Here is a 14910-nt window from a genome sequence, read left to right as displayed (position 1 = left end):
GAGGGGACGCTTAAACCCTGCTGAACCCAGTCATCACCTCAGCCAGCTTAACGTACAGTGCTGTGTGCTTCATTTTTCAAAACATGGTTTGTTTTTTCAACCAAGAACCAACAAATTGTTGTAAGATGGGAACAGCATAAAGGGTGCCAGTACAAACAATGGCCTGGGGGGGTGGTGGGGGCAGGCGAGTGGGATGCCAGGGACGTTTCTGTTCCCATCTCTGCTCCCCGTTCATTTTTTTGGACCTCCAGAAGGGACAGGGGGGTGAGGCAAGCGGCCAGTGGGCCCCACATCCTTACGCTGTGGGAAAGGGAACTCTCACACACAGTTCCTGGGGATGTTAACCCTGAGGCTGCCAGTCTGGGGAGAGTGTACACAGTGTCTCTGTCCTCTCGTACAGGCAGAGATAAGGAACTGCGCATGAAGGGAGGGCCACGGGACACTGGTGACAAATGAGAATCCCAAATGTATTGCCCCTAATTATCATCAGGTGTAGAGTAGAGAAGAGGTGGCCTGGCAGAGCTGGAGGCCATGTTTGAAACCCATCACAACTGCCATTATGTTTAGTCATGCAGCCTTTTCACTGGTATCTGGAGCAGGGAGCAGGGCTAGTAACCAAAAGGTGTGCCCTTAGCTAGGGCACTTAACCAGAATTGACTGTAAATATCCACCTGTATAAAGAAATGACATTTAAAAACTGGAAGCCATGCAAGTCACTCTGGGTAAGAGTGCCTGCAATGCAACTTTAATGTGTCCCAGTGTGATAGTGACTCTCACATGCTTACACACACAGAGGGATTAAGAGTATGTTCTTCGAAAGAGCAGGAGCGTGTCTACTTTATGCTATAGCTCTAGAGCAGGACAGGAATCGGTTTACCACGGGAAACACCACATACTCGAAAACCTCTTTCTCCTGACTGAGCCCTCGAAATCCCATCACAGTTGGTTTAAAACACTGGCCTTCCTGAACCCTGACTGCCATTGCTGAGTGAGTCATGCATGTTTTTTTTGGTAGGGTTATCATATGACTGCAAGTCATTGACAGCCTTGTCGTCAATGTAATAGCCACTGTTTTACCTCTAACTGCTGGCCAAATGCATCTGCCAATACACCAATCAACCGACAGCTGAGTAGATACCTGGAGAAACATACCCTTAGGAGTGGGTCCGACAAATTAGATCAGTGTTTTTTAGCAGAGGGACATAGCTCTTTTTGTCAGATTTGACTAGCTGTCCCCGAAACAGTGCTCCGTTTAAGAGACGAAGATTATTTTACATAATATTTGATTTCCTTTTGTGGAGAGGCTTGCTGACTTGTCCCGTTGTTCTGGTTTTGCCTTTTCCCGTATGTACTCAGAAAGAGGCCATTGTGTAGGAGGACACGCTCCTTGCTGTCCCTCAGTGAAAGCTGTCCTGTCTATTCCTGGTACTGACAGCGTGGGAAAATGCTGTGCTTGGACAGCAAGGGAACCTCTCCTTCGAGCCGGCGACACTGCCCTGAGGGTCGTCGAGGACCCAAACCCCACCTCATTAGCCTATTAACAGGACGGTGTTTGCTGGACAGGGGGTCAGAGGTCAACATGCAGGGCCATGTTGCTCGTCCACTGCAAGGTGGTGTGTGACTCCTTTCGCCGATGCGGTGACCTACGATGACTCTCCACCGGAGGATCGTTCCTCAGGATCTCATGATGCTGGCTGCCAGGGGGACACTGTGGTCATATTTTGGCCCCCGGCTCTGTGTACCTTAAGCCTCTAAAAGACGGCCTCATCTCCTCCCAGGATGCCCGTGCCATGCTGTGGCAGACATGAGGATGAGGCAGTAACCTGGCCACCCCCAATGCCCCACGCTTCTTTAACCGATTTATGAGGGACTGCGAAAATAACACTGCGCTGTCCGCAGGCTTAAGTCGATAACATTTAGGAGCCGCTCCACTTCATAATTGATTTCTGAATCTTCTAACAGTGTTCAAGTGTCTTAAGCGCAGACTCCAGCCTTCGAATTTTACCAGTCATTTACCTGAGTCAGACTCCAGTGACTACAAGACTCATTGATTCTTATATCTCTATCATATTGCATACAAATATATATGCTTACAAGATAGCTCTGCGCCAGTGAAAGAACACAGCAGTTTATCCTATCTAGCTGCTGCCAGTCGCTTGCAATTTGATTAAGCAGCAGTGGCGGCTCCTCCACGGTGATAATTATGGGATGCAAATGGGTGGAGGGTCCCGGAATAAAGGGTGGTCGGGAGGGGGCATGGGGTCCACAGAGGGCCCGGCAACACAGACCCTTCAGCAAAACTGGGTTTAAAAATAACCGGCAGCTCACGAGAGACGGTCCCCTTGTGAAAATAATGATGCTGAAAATTATTGCATTGCTCTCTCATCTCTGATGCCTCCCACTTCTCCCAGCTAGTTAAATCTGTTGCCTTGGCTTTCATTAAGAGATTTCTTGAGTGTTCTGCGAGGACATTTGAGGGCTCTCCTTAAGAGCAATCGGGGTGTCTGTCGTAGAGACAGCACCGTACTGGCGTTGAGCACAGGTCTTTGATATAGTAGAAGCTGCACTGAGTGTTGGTCATCAATGATCCCATACCACTCAATTCTATGGATCAAGATTTTGTATCCTTTGGAGTCCCAGGGGCGTTGCTAGACATAAAGCTCTACTGGTGCACAGGCCCCCATTACTCAAATCACACAATTTTTTTCTTGAATGCCTGTTACGTGTATGAACTGTGCTATACAATGTGCTATATGAACTTCCCTTGCTTAGCCCACTATTACTGCTACTGCCATACTGTTGCTGCTGAAACTGAAACAACTACTGGTAAAGGTAAAAATGTAGAGATATTAATCTTTATGAAAATATTTCAACATACATTACGAACATTCTCAACATGTTTTTTTAGGCATAAAAGCATGTTCATCCCGGTCCGTCTCTCCTCCTCCTCCTCCTCCTGCACTCTGCTCCTCTTTCTGTGGTGCAACATCCAAAAACTGAATCTGATCAACTATAGCCTCCCCAAATTCATATAATCATTCAGGCTTTTGCATTTGCCAGACCTGCAAGTCGGTTAGCTAGCTAGCTTGTTTATCACCAACTACAGCCAGGTCTTACCTCTCTCAGTCTCGCCTCTCCTTACTGCTTCCCTGTCTCTGTTATGTCCAAAGAATTTTCTGATGTCCATCTACAGGAGCCAGTAATGTTTGAGTCAAATCGAAATCAAAATAAGACCATGGGTATTATTTAAAAACTTACTTTAGTCCAATCGTGTTATCATTCCTCAATCCTGATTCTTGTTTCGCACGCCGATACACGGATTGCTGCGTGCGCGCCGCGGTGCACCGGCTACGACATGCACACTGCTGTGTGCAGACAGTAATGTGCGCACCGCAGGGTACGGACCCGGACCGCAAGGTGCGCGCCTCGGCTTGTATTTTGGGTTAAACTGCGTTGCTCTGGCATTGTGGATTAGAAGAAAATCCATTCTTTTCCCGTTATTATCAATCTAAATTAATCCACTGCCAAATATAGGAGCTTGTTAAAACTCGAACATGAGATTTTACTGGGGCACAGCAGATCAATACTGGGGCACATGCCCAAGTAAAAGGGGTCTAGCAACGCCCATGCTTTGGACACAACAATCAAAAACTGAAACCCAGCCGAATGCACAGAAACTCGCCATCCTAAATGCTAACTCACAAGCACTGAGTGAGCTGTGTCTTTGCCTTCAGTCTATTCACAAGCCTATTCACATTGCCTGCATTTCCATATGACAAAAGAGCTCTAAAAAAATGGAGCACTGCATCATGGTCACAGTATCGAAGTAATGTTCATATTTGTGTCTGAAATCACACATTCAACTGGGATGCATCTTGACAATTCAGAAGAATATGAATGGTATCGGCTGAATGCGTTCTCCACCTCTGCGCAGCCCCAGAAAGTTCCTTGTTTCTACCTGCATTCCTGTGTTGTGCAAATACTCAGCTTCCTAATTACGGGGAAAGGATTTTAAGCTAGTCAGTACCGTTCAGTCACTAATTTGTGTCACAAAGGGTTATCAACTATGTCTGTGTGTCTGTGCTTCTCAGGGCTCAAAACAGTCCCTCTACACACCAGCAGCAGCTATGGCTGTAAAAACAATAACACAATGTGTATTGGGAGGCAGTGCTCAGAATACTACTTCCCAGACTGTGGCTGTGTCATGATAGATGGGCTGGGATGGTTCTGACATCATCCTGCATTGGATGATGGGATATTCACCACAGTGCCAACCAGGACCCAGTATGTGGCTTGTGGTTATATGGTTTCGATTAAATGAAATACTAATGAAAGATTTTTCTCATAAACAGCCACTTTAAATCAGCCAGATACACAAGAAATAAAATTAAAATAAATGTAGCAGTTACATTTAAAAAATGTATTTGTGTAATTTTACTGTGGCAACAGCACCGCAATGCCTTCCCCCATTCCTGTGCTGTTTTCCAGCACTGCAAGGTATCTCAGTCCCTCAGGCGGCCCAGCTCTGGAAACGTCAATGCGAATCACGTTGCTCCCTGGCCTGCTGTCAGGGAGGGGGCATGGTGATGGCGGTGGGAGGGTGGGGCGGGGGAGTGTAATGCCATCGCAATGCACCTTGGCTCACCGACCGCCAGGACCCTTCGATATCAGCCTGTCCCTGCAGGCTGCAGGGTGAGCGGATGGCTTCTTCTGAGGACCCCCCTGCATCGTGCTGTGTGACTCTGTCTCCTCATCAGTTTCACACCTCGCCCCCCTCCCCATGTTCGCCCTTTGCTCCTCACTCTCGATCGATGCCTTTTTTATTGTTTCAGCAGTGGCGCAATAAATTCCCTCAGATAAGGTGAAGGGGGTGGGGGGAGGATTGGTGAGGCGTCCATTCCCTCTTTTGGAAGCACTTTGCCAGGGTTAAGCGAGAAGTCACAAAGCGAGAAGATTAGGACGCAACCGCTGCCTTGCAGTTTACCGGGCTTGACCCGCAAATGTGTTTGCAGGAGCTGCGTGGCTGCACTTTTTCAGCTCCTCTTGAACTCCCTCAAGCACGTCAGGCACGCTACTCAGCTGTGCTTCTCTGGCTCTCTCCTGGCATGACAGGCTTGACTCAAGACAGGCAGGTGTGTGTGTGTGTGGGTGGGTGATAGCAAGAGTACTGGGCAGGTGCTTCGTTTGAATAAGACAGCCAATTTACCCTTCCTATGAGAACGGTGACATCACCTAACCATTGTGACATCACAGAAAAGAGACAACTGCATCCCGTTGCAATAGCCCTTGAACAAGTCTTGCTGTGCATACACTTTACTGCGTTTCTTTGTCAAGCAACAACTTCAACTCTGTCTCAGGCCTTGAGTCACTCCCCACTGCCATGTGTTAGAGGGAGAAATATCGGCAGGCCCGGGTCAGGTAGAGATCTTGCATTCTTCCTTCCCAAACAATTTGGTGTTTCTTTTTTATTATTATTAGCTAAACCTGTGATGTGTATCGCATTTCCTCTCAGGAATATTAATGACTCTTCCCCACCTCCTGCCACGCACCCCTCCACACTGGTCACAAGGAGATCTGTGGGTCAGGGGTGCTGGTGGATAGGACTTGAATGTTGCTGAGATCAGAAACCAAACCATTTAAGTCTTCTGTCAGGGGTCCTGGTGAGGACAGCTTTTTTTAAGCATGGGCGCAAATGCCTCATGGAAATACATCATCACATTACAACTATCTCTAAAATGAGCCTATGAACTGTCTTTTTTCCCCTGTGCCTTGGAATGCTTTTCTGTCTACTCTCACCATTATTGGTGGAGCTGCGCTCTCAAGGGTGACAAAGGATTTGCATTGCACAGCAGAAATTTCCCAGTTTGAAGACGGCACAGGCCAACCAATCGTAGGCCAGTGACTGAGGCCATGTGCCGGCTGTGCATTATTTTGGGCCGCAGATCAAAGCAAACAGGCACGCAGAGGGACTGCGTTTCATCTCCTGATTCTCCGCATTCATCATCCTGCAGCAAGAAGCGGGTTTTTACCTCCCTTTCAGAACCAGATGATTACAAATGGAGCGTGTGTTTGAAAGAACAATCACCTGAGTATCTGAGAGTTATACAGCTCATACAGATATACAACCTGATTCATACATACAAAGGCATTCATAAATTATGACATATATGGGGTACCATAACCAGGCACACATGAAAGCACACACTTTTATCTTTATAAAAACCCTCTCACAGTTTGTGGATCTGGGTAGTGGGTACCATCAATACTGATAAGGTGTCCTGCTGGTGATTTCCTCTGTCTGTCAGAACTGTTCTGTCAGAACCACTCTAACCAAATCAAACCACTCTGTCGGAATCAAAACGCTCTGGCAGGATCAAATCACTCTGTCCAAATGTAACATCTCTGTCAGAACCGCCAGGTCGAAATCGCACAGCGCTGGAGCCCACATGGAAGCACATCCCCAACGGGCTCCATGACTCACACCTCGTCCAGCTGACCTCACCCTCCAAAGTATGTCCTCTCGTGTTTGTGCTTTTAAGGCAGAGCACCACTCTACATGCCAGTGAAATTAGAATACACACAGGCGTGGTGGCCAAGCGGTAAAGTGCCGGTCTCTTTAACTGAAGAGCCGAACCCTGCCCGTGCCTTTGCTTATAAATGGCAGTTGTGTGGTGGAGTGGTAGAGAAGGCAGGGCAATTTTATAGTGGAAGAATAAGGACGGATTTCATTTGCCAGGAAGGCACTGATACCAAATTGCTTCAGTAAATATCCTGCTTCATAAATACATCAAAGGTAAGCCTGTCCAGAAGGTCAAGCAACCCCTGTGTGCCATTCTTTAAACAATCCTGACTACAAGGACACATGGCATAGTGTGATGGGATTGGGTGACTTGGACTCGAATGAAAATACCCTCCAGGGGTCACCCTGTGCTGAGTTGCCCTCAGCTGCTCAAATCAGCAATAGCATAGTCCTGTCACCAACAACAGTGTGTGTTGGAATTACTCTAACGGGTGCTCTAACACCCGTTGTTGATAGTTTTCACAGGCAGTGGAATTCTTTCTTGTATTGTCCCAGTCCATGGTGTCTGTTATACAGTCAGAGGAATGTTTCCATTTCAGTGGCCCATCTAGGTTTCAGTCTGTGCACTGACTGCACAGACTGAAAAAACGAGGCTGATTCTTGGAGGTCTTTATCCTCTGCTATTTAAACACTACAGCATGTTGATGACCTTCCTTGGAAAAGTGTGGACGGTGGTGGTGTTCCATCTAATACATTACCTTGACATTGAGATATGGTATGATGCAGCAGTGTTATGCAGTAGTAAGGAACAGCGCTTCTACTTGAAATTTGGTGAGTTCACTTCCCCACTAAGGGACTGCTGTTGTACCCTTGGGCAAGGTGCTTAATCTACAATTGCTTCAGTAAATATTCAGCTGTATAAATGGATAAAATTGAAAGTCACAGTGGATAAGAGCATCTGCTAAATGACAATAATGAAATGTAATATGGTATTGTATGTAATTAACAACTTCCTATGTTTTTCTAGGCTGTCTAGTTTCAGATTAGCTTGTGTTGATGCATGAATGGTGTTGCGTTCACACTCACTGGTCTGAAAGTGTTGTTAGCCTGCTCTGACACATTTACTTGATTAGATACACTTCTGTTCTCTTGTGCTGGAAGTCACTCTGGATAAGAGCATCTGCTAAATGAATGTATGTAATGTAACTTCTTGCTGAAGTGTTTCAGTGAGAGTGCACAAACAGCACGTCATAAGTGATGAATAAAGATGAGAGAATAGGGGTCTCTGAACATTATCGCCCGCCCCAGAGAGTTGAGTGTGGGAGAGCGGCTCACATGGAAAAAACACTGTGAGGAAACAGAGAGGAAACATGAAGAGCCGGCTGTCAGGATTTTTATCGATGTCCCGTTGCTGTTTTTGAGCCCGCTCAGTCCCTCTGAATCATGGGTTTTTACATCTGAAAACACACTTACAGATGGGCACATGACTGAGGTTGTGGAAGAAGAATCTATACAAGCTATGGTCACTGCAGAATTGTAGCATTGAGTGTTTTGGTTGTTAGGGTTAGGGTTAGGGTTAAGGTTATATATCTGTACTACACGTAAGTTATGCGTGTTAAACAATACTTTTATTTTGCATTGATAAAGGTTATGATCTTATTTTGAAATCACTCAAAGCCAACCTTCCTTCCAAAAAACAAAAAACCTCATCAGGTTGCAGGAGCACTTGGTAATCAACCATTTTGAGTCCAGTTTAATTGTTAGGTGGAGAGAAAATTGCTCTGCTGTAGCAAAGTTTTCAACATGTCAGTGTTTTGAGTTTACAGATATTTACTTTTGTATCTTGTTAAGAAAAACAGACAATTTAGCAGCGATGCTTTAGTTGCATTCGCGTTTAAATGGTACCTTAGTGAGTTGAAAAATGTGTGTTATAATTGGCTAGCTATCTTGCTTGCTCCTAAAATACTTCACTGAATGGAAGGACTGGCAAACTTTGGAAAGAGGGGAATTAATTATATTCTTTGACTGTTTCTTGATTTGATAACAAAATATGTATATAAATCTAACCAGGGGAAAGGTATTTGCTGTGAAAATGATGCAGAACCAATGAAAAAAAATGAAGTTGCTTGTATAGAAACTAAAAAAATGCTAACCAATTGTGAGGCCACAGAAAACTGTCTAACTGGGCAATGCTGCAACGGATGACAGAATATTCTTTTCTGTTAATAATTAACGTAAACTGAGACGTAACTAAAGGAGGAGATTTTCCATTTAAAATGGTAGGAAATGCTATTTCCTCTCTGTTATGGAAATGTTAGTGGCAACGGCTGTAATATTTTATGTAGCATTGCAAATGCTCATCGCTTGAATGCATTTAAGTATTGTAATGTAATTTCAAACCAACAGATAGGGGAATACCAGGAGGGATTATTTCTATGTTAAATGTCCCACATATAATTTAATGACAGATAAACAAGGGTTAGACCAAGTTTAATTTTTGAACTTATATGCAGGTTGGTTTTATAACTGGTTACAGGATAGTGAGATGGAAAGCTTGTACCCATGTCATATTAAGAAGTCATCAAAAGTACAGCCCTTCATTACAAACACCAATGCCAAGGCAAGCACAAAACTACTTCGGCAGCAGTAGAAGTAAAGCAGCTGATACAGAAGCTGTTGAACTGAGACATATTTATTGTAGGAAATCCTTGTTATCAGCAAAGCTACAACTCAAAACCTGGACTGGTGTACAGTTATTACTGTGAACCAACAAACACAACGTGTGTCTTTTGTTATACACATGCTGGCTGCCTTCACTTAAAACCCAGGTGGTGTCCTTGTTTATTTGTGATATTTTGACTCAGAATATTACCCTGGTATTGATCATAGACTGGTTATTGAATTTTGATGGGGGGGAAAATACCCAAAGGTTGCAAATGTCTTTATTTGATGTGATGTTGTTGTAGATGTAGTGCTTAAGTGGTTTCATTAACATAACAGTGAAATATTTCTGTTAGGTCTTCTCTTCTGTATTTTCATGGCTGTTTTCTGTAGTTCCTGCATAACAGCACTTCTGTATTTTAAGCCTGTTGCCAGGGGTGTACTCAGCTGACCTTCCTGATTTAAGAGGTGTCAAATAAAATAGATAAATAAATCAAATTTACAAGGGACAATCACAACCGTAGTCAAGTTGGGGTGAGCAATGCAGAGTTAATATGTTCACATGTTTGCCGATCACATAACCCACACAGCTACTAGTGCACACCGAAGCTGGAGTGGTCCAACCCGGCCGTTATGGATCCCCCTTGACCTCGGGAGGTGGTAAGTATGATGCCAGCCCTGCACTACGCCGCTTGAGCCGGCCCTTCTCTCTGACCCCATCTGACAGCTCGCACATCGTCCCAGCATACAGAGGGTGGGAATAGAATGGCATCACCTTTGGGGGACAGCTGGGGGTGGCGGACGGTGCAGCGGGTTGTGCCAAGGTAAACCGCCTGCGGGGGGCGGCTACAGATTCAGGAGGTAGGAAGCGCAGGATTAAAATAGCTTTGCCCACTGCTCACTGCAAAGGGGGCCCAACTTTACAGCGAGGCTCCAGACACAGTTGTAAAAGAGCGCAGAGGTACGGAAGAAACAACCGCATATCAACCACCCATACAGCATCTGAAAGTCAAGTGAGCAAAGGCAAGTGGTGCAATGAAATTACTAACTTCAAATGTTGGATGTCTGATGTTACTTATTTGTTTTTAAAGCACAGGCAGTCTAGTCTGAGAACTGTGCTGGGTATTTCTCTATTCTGTCAACATGGGGGATCAGTCTTCTCCCATCTGCAAAGCAGGACTGACTGGCCCGGCACTTTGTGAAAGCTATGTGAATAAGAAGAAAGGTTTTGTGCCCCTTTTTTATTTTAACACTGAAGCCCTGGTTCTGAGCATAGCATTTGCAGATGGGATAATACAAGCAGGCAAGAATCAAGACCCGCTCTTTCCACAGAGGGCAGGATTGCTGGACCGGCTCTCTTTACTGGGTTTCCCAAGGCAGAAGCATTTCCTTCTGAAGTATTTTAGAAGAACACAGACTTCTGTAACAGATACATTATACACACAGACTCACACAGGGCTTATTCGTCTTCTGCAAAAAAACCTCACAAGTCACATTTTCCTTTGCCTTTTTGTAATAACATCCAGCCTGGCATCACTGGTCAATCAGAGACACAGGTGCATGCTGCCTTCATTTTGTTTGGGCTGGAGCCTCGTGGTGACTGCCCAGAAAAAAGGTGTGGTCTCCACACAGCAAAACCGTCCACAGCCGTTTACACCAACCGGTAAAATTAAGCCAACATGATTTCCCCCTAAAAAGCACCCTGTCCCAGAAAACTAGAGCTGTGCCTATTGAAGAATATATAACACCCACAATATTGCTCCAAATGGGATCTCCAGGGCTAGTTGTTTAAGTTGTCTGGACTAACTGAATTTACCTGTGACGGGCATCCCCCCAAATTGGTTCTTATTAGACCAATTAAAAATATTGGGTTATCTGAATCCAGCAATGCAGTCACACAGTTTCAGAGCCATGTTGGAAAGGCCATTTTAAACTGAGTCTTAAATGCAGTTGCCCTCATCTTTTCACACTTGTGTTATTTTTTGTAGTGTGTTTTTGCTGTCACATTTCACTCAGAATAATCATATTCTTAGAGATAACATCTTTAGGTGTGTTGTTCTGTTTATACTCTGTCTATAGGTCTCCTGTTGTTGTGCTGCTCTCTGCAACTTGAGCAGCTGGAACTTCACCACCAAAGCACTGATAGCCAAACAATTGACCGACTGCCTGACTGATCAAATGATTGATTGATTTTGATCGACTGACTGACATGTACCCGCTAATGCTGGGAAGGTGGGGCTGACATACAAGAACTGAACACAGAGTAGAAGACATGAAGAGATTACCTGGAACACGGCGGCTAATGACTCCCCCGGGTAAGAATAACCTTTGAAGGGTTACCATTGTTCTGAAACTGAATGACCGCGCACCCTTCTCGGCTCGGATTACACCGCGGAGGCACACCGTTGCAATGAAGAGTACAGCGCTGACACCGAGAGATGCTAAAGACGGGATCAAACGCACAAAAGGACACTGTACTGGTTTCACCTCCGTGTTAGACAGTAGCACACAAGGCAGCGGGATACATTTCAGTACTCCATTTGGTTCACCCAGTCAGCACATTATTACTGCACATTTTTGTGTCTGATCTATGATACAGCCACGAGGCTGTCTGAAGCTAACAAGTTTCCAGGAAATTAAAAAATGACTTCTGTGAACAGATGTCCTGATTTCCAGCAGACCTAAGGAGACTCCAAACCAAACATTAATGAACAATGCGAGCAGTTAATCAATCAGCTGCAGCACACGAGGGTAAATATATTGCATACCAGCCCGGAAAACGAGCAGACTTGTAAATTTGTCGAAGGACAGGCCAAATGGGCTGGAATTTGCTGAGAGCCGCAACTGAAACTCATAACTGCAAGAGTTGGAACTCTTAGCTGCAATTCCGCATAAAGCCACAACAGAAAGTATCAGCTGGAACAAGTCCGCCTTCTCCCTGGTAGAAGTTTTTGTGGCGGCCGCTGTAGGCCTATTCGGGCAATGCGCATTTCAGTACACTGTCACTAATCTATGGGAAAGTTTACAACATTATGATGACCACAACTGCCTTCAAGTCCTACACTCGTGAAAATTATGCCAAGAGAACACATTTATTTCACAATGCAGTACAGTTTTGTCGTCTTTACAACAAATTCTATGCTCGCATGTGTTCTCATGGAAAACATTAGTGAAGTGAATGCGATATGGGAAGCATGTTAAACTTTTTCAGACAAAAGCATTAGCAAAAATAACTGCTGTTCTTATCGCCTAACAAGTTCACTGAATCCAAGAATAAACATCAGTGATGTAAGGATTTGTGATGCGTGGAATCAACAACAGCGACACATATCAATAGAGCATTTGTGTTTTTTCAGCATTTCACAAACAGTAAGCGGAATATGGCCAGTTGGCTACGTCTTGCACTGAGGGTAGAGCTGTTCTAGTTTCCACTACTTATCAAAGCTATGCTCATTTAATCCGACATAAATGCGCCCCCCCACTCATGAATCTAGCCTCGCACAAATTTGGCTGCATAGCCTGCCCAGATCGCATAGCCTACATCTCAAACAGAACAACAAGAGAGGTTTAGCTGTAAATGAGGTGTAAGCAAGCCGTGGCGGTCAGGGGGGTAAAGCGAACTTTGTTTTGGCATCACGCCCGCGTGTACTTCAGCACTGCACATACGTCTGGAATCTGTCCGTCCTACGGGTGAGAGCTGGCTGCTGTCGAATCCAGGTCTAGCGCCACAACCGACGATCCTGTTCTTTCGCTTGCTCGTTTGCGTCAGAAAGTTTACGTTGTCAAATAGTAATTTGCATCAGTAGCTATGCGCGAGACGTTCGCCGCACTATTAAAGCCCAGAAAAGGCACGTTTTAAACACATTTTGAAGAATGTTATGGCCCACAGATCGTCTAACATAGCTTGTGGGTAAAACCTCGGTATTCACACTTTTCGGGTTTAATTGGGGAGTTTAATTCTGTTCGCATTCAGCAGTTCACAACCCATTTTCAGCCCAGCAAAAACATCCCGTCGCTTTAAATGTTGTGCTGTTATGGCTAAATGTTTTGGACATTCTGTTCTCACAAACCTAATCTGACTATAGCCTAATGTAATTTTCACGCACGGCAAAAGTGCATCTGTACACATGCAGAGTCAGAGAGGCGAAAGGCGTTTGATATAACCTTGTTACAGCACTTTAACAAGAACAACACTCCACTCAAAAGCAAATACTATGAATGTCTCCAGGAATTCCATTATGGCAACATTTACTTGTAAAAGCTACATGTGAAAGAGGGGACGTCCATTCCAAACTTGACATCATCCTATAAATAGCGCAATAAAACACGTACTGCAACAAAAGTAGTTGATAAAATAGCTACGTTCAAATTCTTGATTTTATAATTTAATTGGGTATAAGTGATATCACTACAACGTCCGACATATAGTAGCCTATACAGTTCTGTCTAACCACCTGGATAAGGACCGCTCGGAGTGAATCATGTCACTACACTTTATACAATGTATCTGATAATCAGTGTTTTGGAAACTTACCATGTTAAAAACTACACTTCGCTGAAGATTCGTAAGAAGATTAATTCCGACAATAGACGTTGAGGAGGAAATTTAAATTCTTCGCTCAATCCAAAAGCACAAGAATCCGGATGTCGGCTGTTGTCATCAGTCTTTTTCTCCTTTTCTCCTTTGTAAATAGAGGTAGGAGCGCTTTCCTAACTGCAGCGTCCGAGTAAGGCACGGGCTCACATCGCCAAGTACTTCCCCTCAGAACTGAACGCCCGAAACAGTCCTGCTTCTTTACTCGTAGGACCCAGCCCCCATTCGTCTGTGCGCACCGCCGCTGGCAGCAGCGCGGGAGCGAGCTTACTCTCGTCGGGTCTCGACCACTGATCTGTTGCGACAAGGCTTAGGGTAGCCTGTGCGAGGGGTGCCATGGGGGGCCTACTGACAGTCGATTCACGGCCGTTGAAAGGGTTAGTAGTAATATCTTTGGTTTATATGCTCTTTCCACCAGTCTTTGTACGATAGCATTTGCATGTATTAACATTCTGCACTCACAGCCGGTGGTATTTTGTGGACTGGCATGAAAAAAAACTTTGGATACTACGATTTACATGCTTTACGTTACTATTATCTGCATATACAAATCACAAAGTGCCGTTTACACTAGACTTACACTGGGACAGCTGGCTCAAGTCAGCAGGCCATTTTGAGTGTTAAAAGTAATAGAGCAACATACGTTTTGCTTGATAGCATGCTTGTCACACACTCTTTATTGTAATATAATAGGGTTTTATAAAAATGTAGGCCTACAGCATCATGACATCACAACAATTAGATTTCAGAGTCTAATAAGATGAATGTATTGATAGAATGATAGGTGGAGAACAAATGTCAATCTGCTACATTCACAATAATGTACAGAAACATGCTTTACAGCTTTTTATCCACACGCTAATTGCCCGTCTAACATCATTGTCATTCCAAATGGCAAAAAGACGACATACTTGCCAGCAGTGGCGCAAGTAGCTGCAGACATTTCTGTGAAGTTCATGGTAGTTGGTTTGTATTGTGCTTGATCTTTTTCTAAAGACCTTTAGAAAAATAGACCTATGTTGGTATTGTAAAAACATAAATTTCATTAGTAAGGATGACATAGACACTAGCTTTTCTATAAGACATGGATTTTTAACATCAGCTGACCACTACATGGGATGGCTGAGGACAGGTT

At 44.6% G+C, this 14910-nt stretch overlaps 1 protein-coding gene across 2 annotated transcripts in view; it reads right to left on the bottom strand.

The window, feature by feature from the left end:
• The window catches only part of lzts2a (leucine zipper, putative tumor suppressor 2a), a 59480-nt gene extending 45499 nt beyond the window's left edge, over window positions 1-13981 (bottom strand). For both annotated transcript variants that reach the window (XM_036546980.1, XM_036546983.1), the window contains exon 1: window positions 13716-13981. The gene's annotated coding sequence lies outside the window, so the exon portion shown is untranslated. The remainder of the gene's footprint in view (window positions 1-13715) is intronic.
• Between the last annotated feature and the right edge of the window lie 929 nt (window positions 13982-14910).

The sequence above is a fragment of the Megalops cyprinoides genome, chromosome 15, assembly GCF_013368585.1.
Source record: "Megalops cyprinoides isolate fMegCyp1 chromosome 15, fMegCyp1.pri, whole genome shotgun sequence".
In the NCBI taxonomy this organism is placed as follows: Eukaryota; Metazoa; Chordata; class Actinopteri; order Elopiformes; family Megalopidae; genus Megalops; species Megalops cyprinoides.
Note: the sequence above shows the minus strand (reverse complement) of the source record. Positions and strands in the feature narration are given on the sequence as shown.